Source organism: Hyposmocoma kahamanoa, unplaced genomic scaffold, assembly GCF_003589595.1.
Source record: "Hyposmocoma kahamanoa isolate Upper Pololo Valley unplaced genomic scaffold, ASM358959v1 94, whole genome shotgun sequence".
Lineage (NCBI taxonomy): Eukaryota > Metazoa > Arthropoda > Insecta > Lepidoptera > Cosmopterigidae > Hyposmocoma > Hyposmocoma kahamanoa.
In genome coordinates, this window is record NW_020654878.1 from 10,442,468 (window position 1) to 10,454,345 (window position 11,878).

The window sequence follows — 11,878 nt, forward strand, 5'->3', positions numbered from 1 at the left end:
TCCCATTAGATGGCAGCAATGTATAGATAATAATGGCAACTATTTTGGTTAAATAAATTTGTTAAAAATTTAAAAAATAAACAATTTATATTTTCAGTACAAATCGGCAATTTCATACTTTAACCCCTATTATTAATAAAATTATTTCGTCCTTCAGGACAGACTAAGACATTTAATTAGCTATATTGCCAGATCTCACATTTTAATTTTTCTTCATAATTCAATTTTCTGTCATTTTTTCGCGGGCAATCGTTATAGTCTTCATTACAATTTTTTCGAATCTTCTATAATAATATCCTGAAATACATAAATTTAAAAGATTTTTTGTTTCATTCATACCATACGTATGAAATAGTATAAATGAAAGAAAAAGGCAAGTTTCAATGCTCAAAAATATTCTTTATATGTAAGTATAGTCTTTTTTATAAAAGGTTATAATCCTTCCGGCTGGTTTGGTCAGAATGTCATTATCTACTACGCAATATATTGTTCACTCCTCAAAAATTGCTTTTCCCGAAATGACTGATTCTCTAAATGTCATTATATATATTATGAAACCGTCAAATTGGGGTACAGTTAGGGAAACTTTATTGGAACTTAAAATTATTAACTAAACGAAAATATAAAATACTCTTCTCGAAACAAAAATCTAGTCTTTGCGAGTACTAATTAGACATTCGGTTTTCAGCTTAACGCATTCTCTTTTTACTAGTCGTCGAAATATTCTGTAAAAACTTAATTTCAGTTAGTAGTTTCGCTTCTTTTTTCAACTTGTATAACAATCGCATCTGGGTTGGTTTGTGTGGCATACGTGTGTTCAATCTCCTGTGCCAACCCTCTACCGCGTTGTTTGTGCAATGTTTATCATTTAAGCAACTAATAAAAGACGCACAAGATATCCACTGCTTAGAAAAGTATTTTTGAAATTTGGTAATTTCTTCAGTTTCTGGGAAACAGTTTTTGCAAAGATGACCATGCACTGAAAAGTCTTTCCGTGGGATGTAAAGACAAATTGGCATACATCGCTACTGGCACTAATCGCATTCCCTCTGTTGTGGCAGTTACTTCTAACTTTTTGGTTTGCTTCCACAATGCCCTGTTAAAATGGTAATAACAACCTCTGATCTCTGCAGACGGAAAAACGACTTTTATGGCATTGATTAGGCCAATTTCAAAATCGCACTTTAATAATTATGAATCATCAAATTAAATCTTTCCTTTAGTAACGCAACGCAACACACTCATAGCCCCGCACTAGGGAAACCCTGTGTCGCGGGTGCCATGGACACACACATAGACAACCACAAATGACACCCAAACTCGCGAGAGAAATAAATGTAGGCCATACAGTGTTGGGCGTTAATCAATTAAATTTCAATCAGAAATTCAATCAGATTAAAAAATCAATTTATTTCGTCGATTTAATTGCAATCGATTTCAATTGAATTGATTTTTAATTGCAATTAAATTAATTGCAATTATTTTTGTAGTTGTTCTAAGAAACAATTGAAACTAACAATTAAAACCGAAACTGCTGAATAAGTGTCATTATTAGTGTTAGGGTGTCGGTTAGGGGGTTGGGGTTGGGTTGAGGTGGGTTAAGAGTGAGTTTGGGGATGGGTTAAGGGGTAGGTTGGGGGTTGGGTCAGGGGGTCGGTTAGGAGGTCGGTTAGGGGGTGAGTTAGGGGGTAGGTCAATAGGTGGGTTAGGTGATGGGTTAAGGGGTGGGTCACTCACCCGCTCACCCACCCCGTCAAACCCACTCACCCACCCCCTAAACTCACCACTTAACCCACCCCCTCACCCACCCACTCACTCACTCAAAATCGTGTCTGCTATCTTGGATTTAGAAATGAGTGCCATATTCGTAAAGAGCACCCCAAAATACCTCGAAAACGATACCCAACTTGCCATAGTTTGAAAAAATCGTGCCCGCCATTATGGATTTAGAAATGAGTGCCATATTCGTAATGAGCACCCCGAAATACCTCGAAAATGATACCCATATTGCATTTACTTAAAAGTCGTGTCCGCCATATTAGATTAAGAAATAAATGCTATATTCGTAATGAGCAGCTCCAAATACCTCGAAAACGATACCCAACTTGCCATTATTTGAAAAGTCGTGCCCGCCATCTTGTTTTTAGAAATGAGTGCCATATTCGTAATGAGCACCCCCAAATTTCTTGAAAATGATACCCATATTACATTTACTTGAAAAGTCGTGTCCTTCATCTTGGATATAGAAATAACTAAAGGTTTTAAGATAAGTTTTTTTTGTAAAAAACGAGTTAGATTTTTAACATAACATTACTATATTAACATTTTGTTCATTGGCGTTTAAAAGCGTTTAAAAACATAAGTTGTTTAACTTTTGTAGTTGTTAACCATTGAAATGGAAAAAACTGCTTATTTTTTAACGTTAGAACGTACGTTTAAAAAGCGTGCTTGTAAAAGCTCTTAAACGCTTTTTAGGTTGACGCTTAGAAAGTCGTTTAAAAAGCGTGCTTGTAAAAGCGCTTTTCACTTAAACGCTTTTTAGTTTGACGCTTAAAAAGTTGTTTAGAAAAACGTTTAAGCGCATAGACTTTATGTTTAAAAAAATCTTGCAACGTTATGTTGAATTAATTTGCTTAGGAAACATACATGGCGCTATTTGAAACTTAGGCACGTTGTAAAAAATGAAATTATTGAGTATCTATAGAACTGGCCTGTGACCAACGCTTACGCTTAAAATGAAAAGCGTGCTTATGCGCTTATTTTAAAAAGCAGACTTTTTAAGTGCTTTTCGTTTAAACGTCTACCTGTAGACGAGACGAACAAGTCGTTTCGATTACAAGACGAACGTAAAAAGGATTATTATGAGAATCAGTCATTTTGGGTAAAGGGATTTTTGAGGTTTCAACTACAAGTTATTAGGTTGAGTTGAGGAAGGAATTATAATTGAGTAAAAGTACATGTCATATGAATAAAGTATAGCGACTTTCGTCGAAAGTATGTTTGTCTGCCCATAGCTTCGTAGCTCCCAAATAGCTGGACTGATCGTAAGAGCCTGGTAAAAGAGCCTGATCGTAAGAGCGCGTATAAAATATGCACGCGGCGTATTTTATACGCGCCGACGGCATATTTTAAACGCGGGTCGTCTGCGCGTATACGCACCGCAAACGCGCTGTAGTCGCTCGTATGTATCGTGCATTTTGATAAAAGATAGTTTTATAGTTAGTTTTTGAAATGAAGCATCTACATCCTAACTATATACTCCAATGGAGTATATAATATAGGGCGCACTATAAGTTTCCGGAACTGGCCACTTACATACACAATACATAAAAAGTAATTACAACATTTGAAAATGGAACTCTTTGGCTGTAGAATATAGTTTGTTTCATCTGACTGTCACTTGTTTTTACATTGTGGCGTCATTTTAGAAATTGGTTGTCTACGTCACCATGGATATAGCTCGTGAAAATTTTTGTAGTATGATTTTCTACGACTAAGTGTAACTTAACAGCTCAGCGGAGCTTCGCTCGGCTTCAAACTGCTTTTGGCGACGAAGTACTGTCACGAGGGGTATAGCTCTAATGCATTGCGAGAGGTACTTCTAATAAATTCAAACTGGAATAATCCTTAAAAATATACTTTATTGTATTCTTTTACATGTTTAGGGTTACAAATCAATAATCTTAATCTGTCAAGCTCTTCTGTTTTCTTAACATTCTAAATATAAAACTATAATCACTACCTATATTCAGCCAGCAATTCTACTCATAGAGTAGAGCCTAGTCTACAGTACCATGCAAGTCGACAATTTATAGCTGGTTTGCAGAATTCAAACGCGGTCGTGTGAATCTCAGTGACGAATTTCGTAATGGTCGTCGGTCCACTGCTGTGAACAATAAACACATCGATGCTGTGCGCCGTATGATCAAAACAGACAGGCATGTGACATACCATGACATTCGGGCATCTTTAGGCATAGGCATGAGTCAAATACAACCAGTACTACACAAACATTTGGGTGAGAAAAAGCTGTGCTCTCGGTGGATCCACACAATTTGACTGAGGCTTAAAAAACGGATTGCGTCACTTTTTGCAATGCCATGCTTACCAGATTCAACGAAGGGGCGTCAAATTTGGTGTGGGACATAGTAACAGGTGACGAAATATGGATTTATAGTTACGATCCCAAAACAAAGCAGCAATCGAGCGTATGGGTGATTCGAAATGAGCCGAAACCAACCAAAATAGCGCGCGTGCAAAGTGCCTCTAAGAGGATGATTGCTTCTTTTTTAAATAAAACTGGACACGTGGCTACTGTTGCTTTGAAGACTCGTTGTACCGTGAATGGTGATTGGTACACGACCCTTTGTTTGCCGAAAGTTATTGACAAACTTCGTAAAAATAACCGAAAACGCCGTATCATATTGCACCACGATAATGCCAGTTCTCACACGGTTGGATAGACAAATGATTTTTTGAAGGTGAACAACGTTGACCTCATGAGCCATCCCGCGTACAGTCTCGACCTGGCACCTTGTGACTTTTATTTATTTCCAAAAATTAAGAACCAGTTACGCGGACAACGATTTTCATCACCTGTGAGGTTGTCGAAGAGTATGAAAAATATGTTTCAAAGATTGTCACTGTTCATTCGTATGAAAAAGTGCATTAACGCTAACGGAGAATATTTTGAGAAACAATAAATTCATTTATGACCATTTATAGCATTTTTTTCTTATTCATTCCGGAAACTTATAGTGCGGCCCACGTATAAGCTTCTTGCTTGCAACGCAATGTTTGCGCGCGTTTGAATCGATTCACTATAGCGCGTCTGCGGCGCGTATACTTACACGCAGATGACGCACGTTTACAGCGCCGTAAACGTGCATTCGTGAAACGCGCGTCATCGGCGCGTATAAAATACGCCGTATGCATAGGCTCTAAAGCGGTTTTTATTTGGAGGCTAGTTTAATCGGGATGGTGCTTAACTATGTTTGATAAACATATTTTCAACTGTTTAAAGATCATCAGCTCTTTTCGCATTTAGTGTAGGGATCTCAGTCATAATACAAATAAGTTTTTATTGTACTTCTACATGTCCGATCGACTTGAAAATTGGTATATTATGGTGTATATACACAGATCGACAGACTCCTTCGCCTGACGAAGGCGACGCAGTCGACTCGCCATTTACATCGAGTCGACTGCCGCCTACGGCAGACTACTTCGCCTTGCCGAAGGCGACGCACCCAGTCGCTTCGATCACTTCGGCTGCAAACTACCGTTCGTCAAATGACTCACTATAGTCGCCTGACGACTTGGTGTAAATGCGCCATTATGGAAATCCGATGACATGATTACAATAATAATGGTAACTTTGATCTGAGGGTCTACTCTCGTTCTCCGATATCCGTCCGAAATAATTACTGTCAAATAAATAATACTCGAACAAATTAAAAAACAATGTTAAGTATGAAGCTTCATTCGCATCATTCAATTTGATCGAGTGTTACTTATATGACAGCGATAGTTTCGGACGGAGTACGAGTGTACAGGGCCTGACGCTGCAACCACGAAAGTTTGCAGACTACCCAACCTCTCTAGTACTTATTGTAGATCAATCAATTGATCTCGTCGAGTTATTAGCTTAAAAAATGGCGACTTTTGGAGTACCCTGTTTTGTATCTGGAGTTTTTTAATTTAAATTGAAGTTTTTATTTTAACATTATCAGCGAGGAAGTGATCAAAAACATTATGTCGCGCGGGCGTAAAAGCAAATACAAACATCAGGCCCATTAAAGATCTCGTCTTCGGCTTGGGCCATGAATATCTTTATGTTCGTAATTGCCTACCAATACAGCTCTAGTAACACAATGAACTTGTACAGTCAAGAGCGCGTCTTGCTTGACACTTTGTACTTTGGACAGCGAAAAGCGGCATTAAGTTGAATTTAGATCTTAAGAGTCAAGCTTGACATGCTCTTGACCCTGTACATGTATAATTGAATTATACACATTACTGTAACAATTTTTATTTTTGTTAATCGTTACTGTCTTCTATCTATCTTGCCTTTACATGGCGCGGTGTAGTCAAATTGGCATAATCAACTTCTACTGAATCTTAGATCAACAACGTTATAAATGTTGCTACTTAATAAACTACACTATTATGAACATTACAAAAATAGGTCACGGTCTTCAAACGTGTCGCGCGTTAATTAATGTGAAGAAAACACTACTGTACTAAAATTAAATATGACTAGACTACATATTAGAATAACAAATTAAACTAACAACTGAATCCCCTTCCGTCCCTTATTCTTTCCCCGCAAAGCAGTGGGAAATGAACTACCTTGGACAAGAATTCGTTGATAGTCTGAAAAAGGAAATGAAAATGTTCAAAATTTTAATAGTATAGCAAGCTAGTCGGTAGTACACTTAATGCCTAATTTGTCAATTTTTTCCAGTCACATACCTATGCAATGCTATAATTGAATATCCTTGTCATAACCAATGGCCGGAAAAAGGTGTTTCACATATATATGTAGATACACGTATAGATATAGCTCAAGGAGCGACATAGAGGTGTTAAAACCACTTAATATTAATTAATTATTGTTTTCGAGTTCCGGATTTTCGGATGAAAGAAACTCCTCTCTTTATTTTATGTATGAAGATAAATATCCATACATGGGTAAGGCCGTCAAAAATGCCACTGTTTCGTCTTGTTTAAGTGTTTAGCGTACGTCCCAAAATTCCCCTCGTAAATAAAATTTTAATTTTTTTCTTTTAGTTCTACTAGCAAATGTCGCTGTTCCGTCACTGTGACCATTCTCGTTACTTTTTTATTCTTTGTTTTGGTAAAAGGTCAATTATCTACTGCATTTTTTACATGGCACCGTTAGGATTACTTTGAAATCCAACTTCGACTTCCTAGTTCAGTAGTTTTGTCCTACGATGCAGTAAAACCATTGTGAATCCGAAACAGTAATTAATTACTATTTGGTGTTTTAACAACTATGTCGCTCCTTGTAGCTATATCTATATATAGGTGGAACACTTTTTTTCCGATGAGCATTTTGGTAACTTTCGAGATATTGGCACCCAAAGTTTTCTTTCTTTGATATAAATGTCAGTTACGCTGATTTTGCTTACAATAAAACTAAAAGTAAGTTTGACATAAAAACCGCTTGTAGGGGATTATAGACCTCGTTTCGCTGATTCCAGATATGTTAATAACTCAATTTCGCTAAAAAATATCGATTACGTTAGTTATGATAAGGATGTAAGAAATAATAGCTAAGGAAATGACGTAAAGTTAATTTTAACAGTTTGTATAATTCGACCTGTAACCTACTGTCACACCACACCCCGAACACTCCACACAACAGTCGAATGTTATTTACCTACTACTACTACATATAGCACGGCAATATTTGCACACACGCAAATGTGCGTAAAGTGGCAGGGTTACCCATCACTTTCTCGTACTTATTACGTTACGTTGTCAGAGCGGCAACAGCCAAAATTCTAACGTGAATCTCTAATCTATAATCAATTAATCAGCTATAAATCTATTAATAGAATCCCATTAATTACACATGTCCATTAATTATTTTTGATCAATATGATATTACATTTTTCATTAATTCATTAAATAGGACAATCCCGAAGGTTTATTTCAAAAAATAAATTTAAGAGCACCTAAAATGTTATATTTTGACAGGTAATTTTTAATAAATTAACCAAGGTATTTGAAATTGCGTGTCCAACTTTATTTTACATTACTTAATTAATAATTATACCGGATGGAACAGAATGATCGACAAAGCCAAAGTTAAAGTCAAATAATCATTTATTCCACAGGTAAAATTTTTACGATTGAAAACGTCATTTTTGAAGCGACTGCTCGTTCACTACGCTGACCTTCCTGAGAAGAACGAGCAAGAAACTCTAGAGATTCCTCTTTTAAAATAAATTTAAATGCTATGGAATACACTTTGAATCATAATGGTGTGGAATCAAGACTCATGTTGTCTTTCCATACATCTTTATCTAACAAATACTCTTTTTAATATAACTTCAATTAAAATACTTTTCATTAAATTTTAAACTTAGGAAATGATAATCTTAATATACGGAATCATATACCGGAATCTTATTGTAAAAATATAGGTATATTGGTATACATGTCCCCATAAAAGAATCGTTTACCTTAGTTAAACGAAATTGTGGTACATACCATGAGTTTGGATTTAGTTCTAAGGTTAATATTATGGATATCTTCTTTCTTAATGGAAATATATATACATTTACGCGCACACAAAATATTTGAGTAAATGTACTGTGATGCCACAGCCATGATACCAGACTCGTTAAACTTTTCTTTGAGAGAAACCCGAGTACCTAAACGGTACACAGAACGAATCGCTCGTTTTTGCAACACGAATATTATAATCGACATTGTCGATCGACAACGAGAATTATAGACGTTTTCGAGTTGTTTGGGAGTGCTTATTGAGAATGTGGCATTAGTTTCTAAATCCAAGATGGTTGCCAGGAATTTTCAAAAATTTATTTTTGGTAATCCTTATGGGAATGGCATTTATATCTGAATACATGATGGTTAACACGACTTTCCTAATGCAAGATGGCGGGCACGATTTCTCAAATAATGGCAAGTTGGGTATCGTTTTCGAGATATTTGGGGGTGCTCATTACGAATATGGCACTTATTTGTAAATCCAAGATGGCGCACATGATTTAAAAAAAAATGCAATATGGGTATCCTTTTCGAGGTATTTGGGGATGCTCATTACGAATATGGCATTCATTTCCAAATCCAAGAAGGCGGGCACGATTTTTCGAATAATGGCAAGTTGGGTTTTTTATTTTTCTGGAAAATCGTTTACGCCATTTTGGATTTACAAATAAGTGCTATATTCGTAATGAGCACCCCCAAATACCTCGAAAACGATACCCAACTAGCCATTATTCGAAAAATCGTGCCCGCCTTCTTGGATTTGGAAATGAATGCTATATTCGTAATGAGCATCCCCAAATACCTCGAAAACGATAGCCAACTTGCTATTACTTGAAAAATCGTGCCGCCATCTTGGGTTTAGAAATAAGTGCTATATTCGTAATGAGCACCCCCAAATACATCGAAAACGATACCCAACTTGCCATTATTCGAAAAATCGTGCCCGCCATCTTGGATTTAGATATGAGTGCCATATTCGTATTGAGCATCCCCAAATACCGCGAAAAAGATACCCATATTGCATTTTTTTGAAAAATCGTGTCCGCCATCTTGGATTTACAAACAAGTGGTATATTCGTAATGAGCACCCCTAAATACCTCGAAAACGATACCCAAGTTGACATTATTCGAAAAATCGTGCCCGCCATCTTGGATTTAGAAATGAGTGCCATATTCGTATTGAGCATCCCCAAATACCGCGAAAAAGATTCCCATATTGCATTTTTTGAAAAATCGTGTCCACCATCTTGGATTTACAAACAAGTGGTCTATTTGTAATGAGCACCCCCAAATACCTCGAAGACGATACCCAACTTGCCATTATTCGAAAACTCATGCCCGCCATCTTGGATTTAGAAATGAGTGCCATATTCGTAATGATCATCCCCAAATACCTCGAAAAGGATACCCATATTGAATTTTTTTGAAAAATCGTGTCCGCCATCTTGGATTTACGAATAAGTGCTATATTCGTAATGAGCACCCTCAAATATTTCGAAAACGATACCCAACTTGCCATTATTTGAGAAATCGTGCCCGCCTTCCTGCATTTAGAAAAGTCGTGTTAGCTATCATGTATTCAGATATAAATGCCGTTCCCATAAGAATTACCAAAAAGAAATTTTTGAAAATTCTTGACGACCATCTTTGATTTAGAAATTAATGCCACATTCTCAATAAGCACTCCCAAACAACTCGAAAACGTCTCTCGACTCTCGTTGTCGATCGACAACGTCGATTATACGTTGTCGATTATATTAATACGTTCTGGTATTCTTTTTAATTCTTTTTTCTTCGTTTTAACAAAATAAGTGAAAGTAACGTTTCTTCGTCAGAATCCATTGTGTAACTGAGTCGAAAGATAAAACATCACTAAAAATTTGGTCGCACTTCAGCAGCGCGAGAGTCGCGCCGCGCGGTTGCCGCGCGGGTGCAGCGGCTAATTTGAACGCGCCCTCAGGGTTGTTGCAACGTGAAAAGTTTAAATCTGGACATACATTTTTCAACAGTTCTGATTTTACAATTAAAGTAAATAAAACTCATGTATGTAGGGTTCTTAACGTGATACTTTCGGCTATGTCGGTCATTCCGTTCCACCCGGTATTCACTAAAATTTGAGAACCCTTGTCTACTATATTACATATCATTATATTGATATGTCTCTGCACTAAATAAATGAAGAAAAGAATAACTGAACGAATCTCAGATAAAGAGAGAGAGAGACATAATTTTTTTGCTTACCTCGTTTCATCTTTCGGAAAACGAAGGGAAGAAACTCCTCTCTTTATCCCGTTTAGAAGATGATAAACACGACAATTATAAATAGTAACATATAATGATGTTATATATTAACGTATACAAGTTTCGTAATGAATAAATGAAAACTATATTCAAATATCAAAGCCGTCTTAGCGTGAAAACGGCTCGCCGACACATGCGATCGCATTGTTGCGTTCAGCCTAATGAGTCAACGTAACCGTCAATGTGCGGGGCGTGGTGCGTTATTTAAAACTAGGGAGGGGCGGAGAGTGTCCATTCTCGTTACTTTTTTGTTCACTGCTACTATATCAAGGGAATTACTTTTAGTTACTGTAGGTATTATAGTTAAGTCACCGTGTTTATTGTTCGCTCGTGGGAAACCTCTTAAATAAGTATACTTAGGCCACAAATTCGCAACGATGGGGCGTTCAATGTCTGCACGTACCTATTTGTCTTGTGTCACATTTGTACGCATTGTACACGCAAACCTTGAACACCCTGCTGAACGCACGACTGTTGCAAATTTGTGGTCTTAAGTATTTTTATTGACATCGTAACACAGTATAGTACAAGGTAGGCAATGCAGAAAACGATACCGATTTTTCTCTGCCATATTATTTTTCTGGTAGGCATATTAATCGCTTGCTCACTGTGCTTAGTCAATTGAATAACTCAGGATAAAGTTTTAATGAGTTAAAATACTAACTGCTATAAAATTTATGCAGGCTGCAAGCGGCTGAAGAAGGACGTACCAGCTGGAAGCAAAACCAGCAACCCAATATCCAAAAAAAAGTAAGATAATAAGCCATATGATCGAGAAAACAATGTTGCCCATTGCCTGTAAAACAAATTACACCTATAAAATATATAGGTAGTGCTTGAAATACTTTCGAAAACTTGACTGAAACATATGTTCTAAAGTGTAATTAATTAAATTTGCCCACAATGACAACTATATCAAAATAACTTTAGATAGATGCTAAATTGCATTGGTATCCACAAATAAATAAGTAGGTAAGCTATCGAACCGGCTTAACTCTGCAATGTACGCGATTTAAAAAATACGAAAACTTTCGGACGTACACTTACCTAAATTAGTTTACTTCAGCTACTTTCACAGTATAGTGACGTACGTACGGCATTGTTTTGAGGATTATCTCACATATTAATATAATAAAAATAAACTGGCTGCCCTCCCCCACTAACATTTTGGTGATTGCTAATAAAGGGTTACAATAGTGCTATTGAACTAGTGATAGCCATTTCAAGTGTTTTGTAAGATATACACAGGTTACAAACGCAATCTAAAATAGTAAATAATTTACTCCATTCCACTCTTTTAACTTACTTAGTAACA

At 36.6% G+C, this 11,878-nt stretch overlaps 1 long non-coding RNA gene across 1 annotated transcript in view; it reads right to left on the minus strand.

The window, feature by feature from the left end:
- The window catches only part of LOC113238016, a 12,493-nt gene extending 1,140 nt beyond the window's left edge, over window positions 1–11,353 (minus strand). The window contains exons 1-3 of the long non-coding RNA XR_003311075.1: window positions 11,228–11,353; window positions 6,294–6,375; window positions 200–297 (exon numbers count right to left, since the gene is read on the minus strand). This is a non-coding gene — a long non-coding RNA (uncharacterized LOC113238016). The remainder of the gene's footprint in view (window positions 1–199; window positions 298–6,293; window positions 6,376–11,227) is intronic.
- Between the last annotated feature and the right edge of the window lie 525 nt (window positions 11,354–11,878).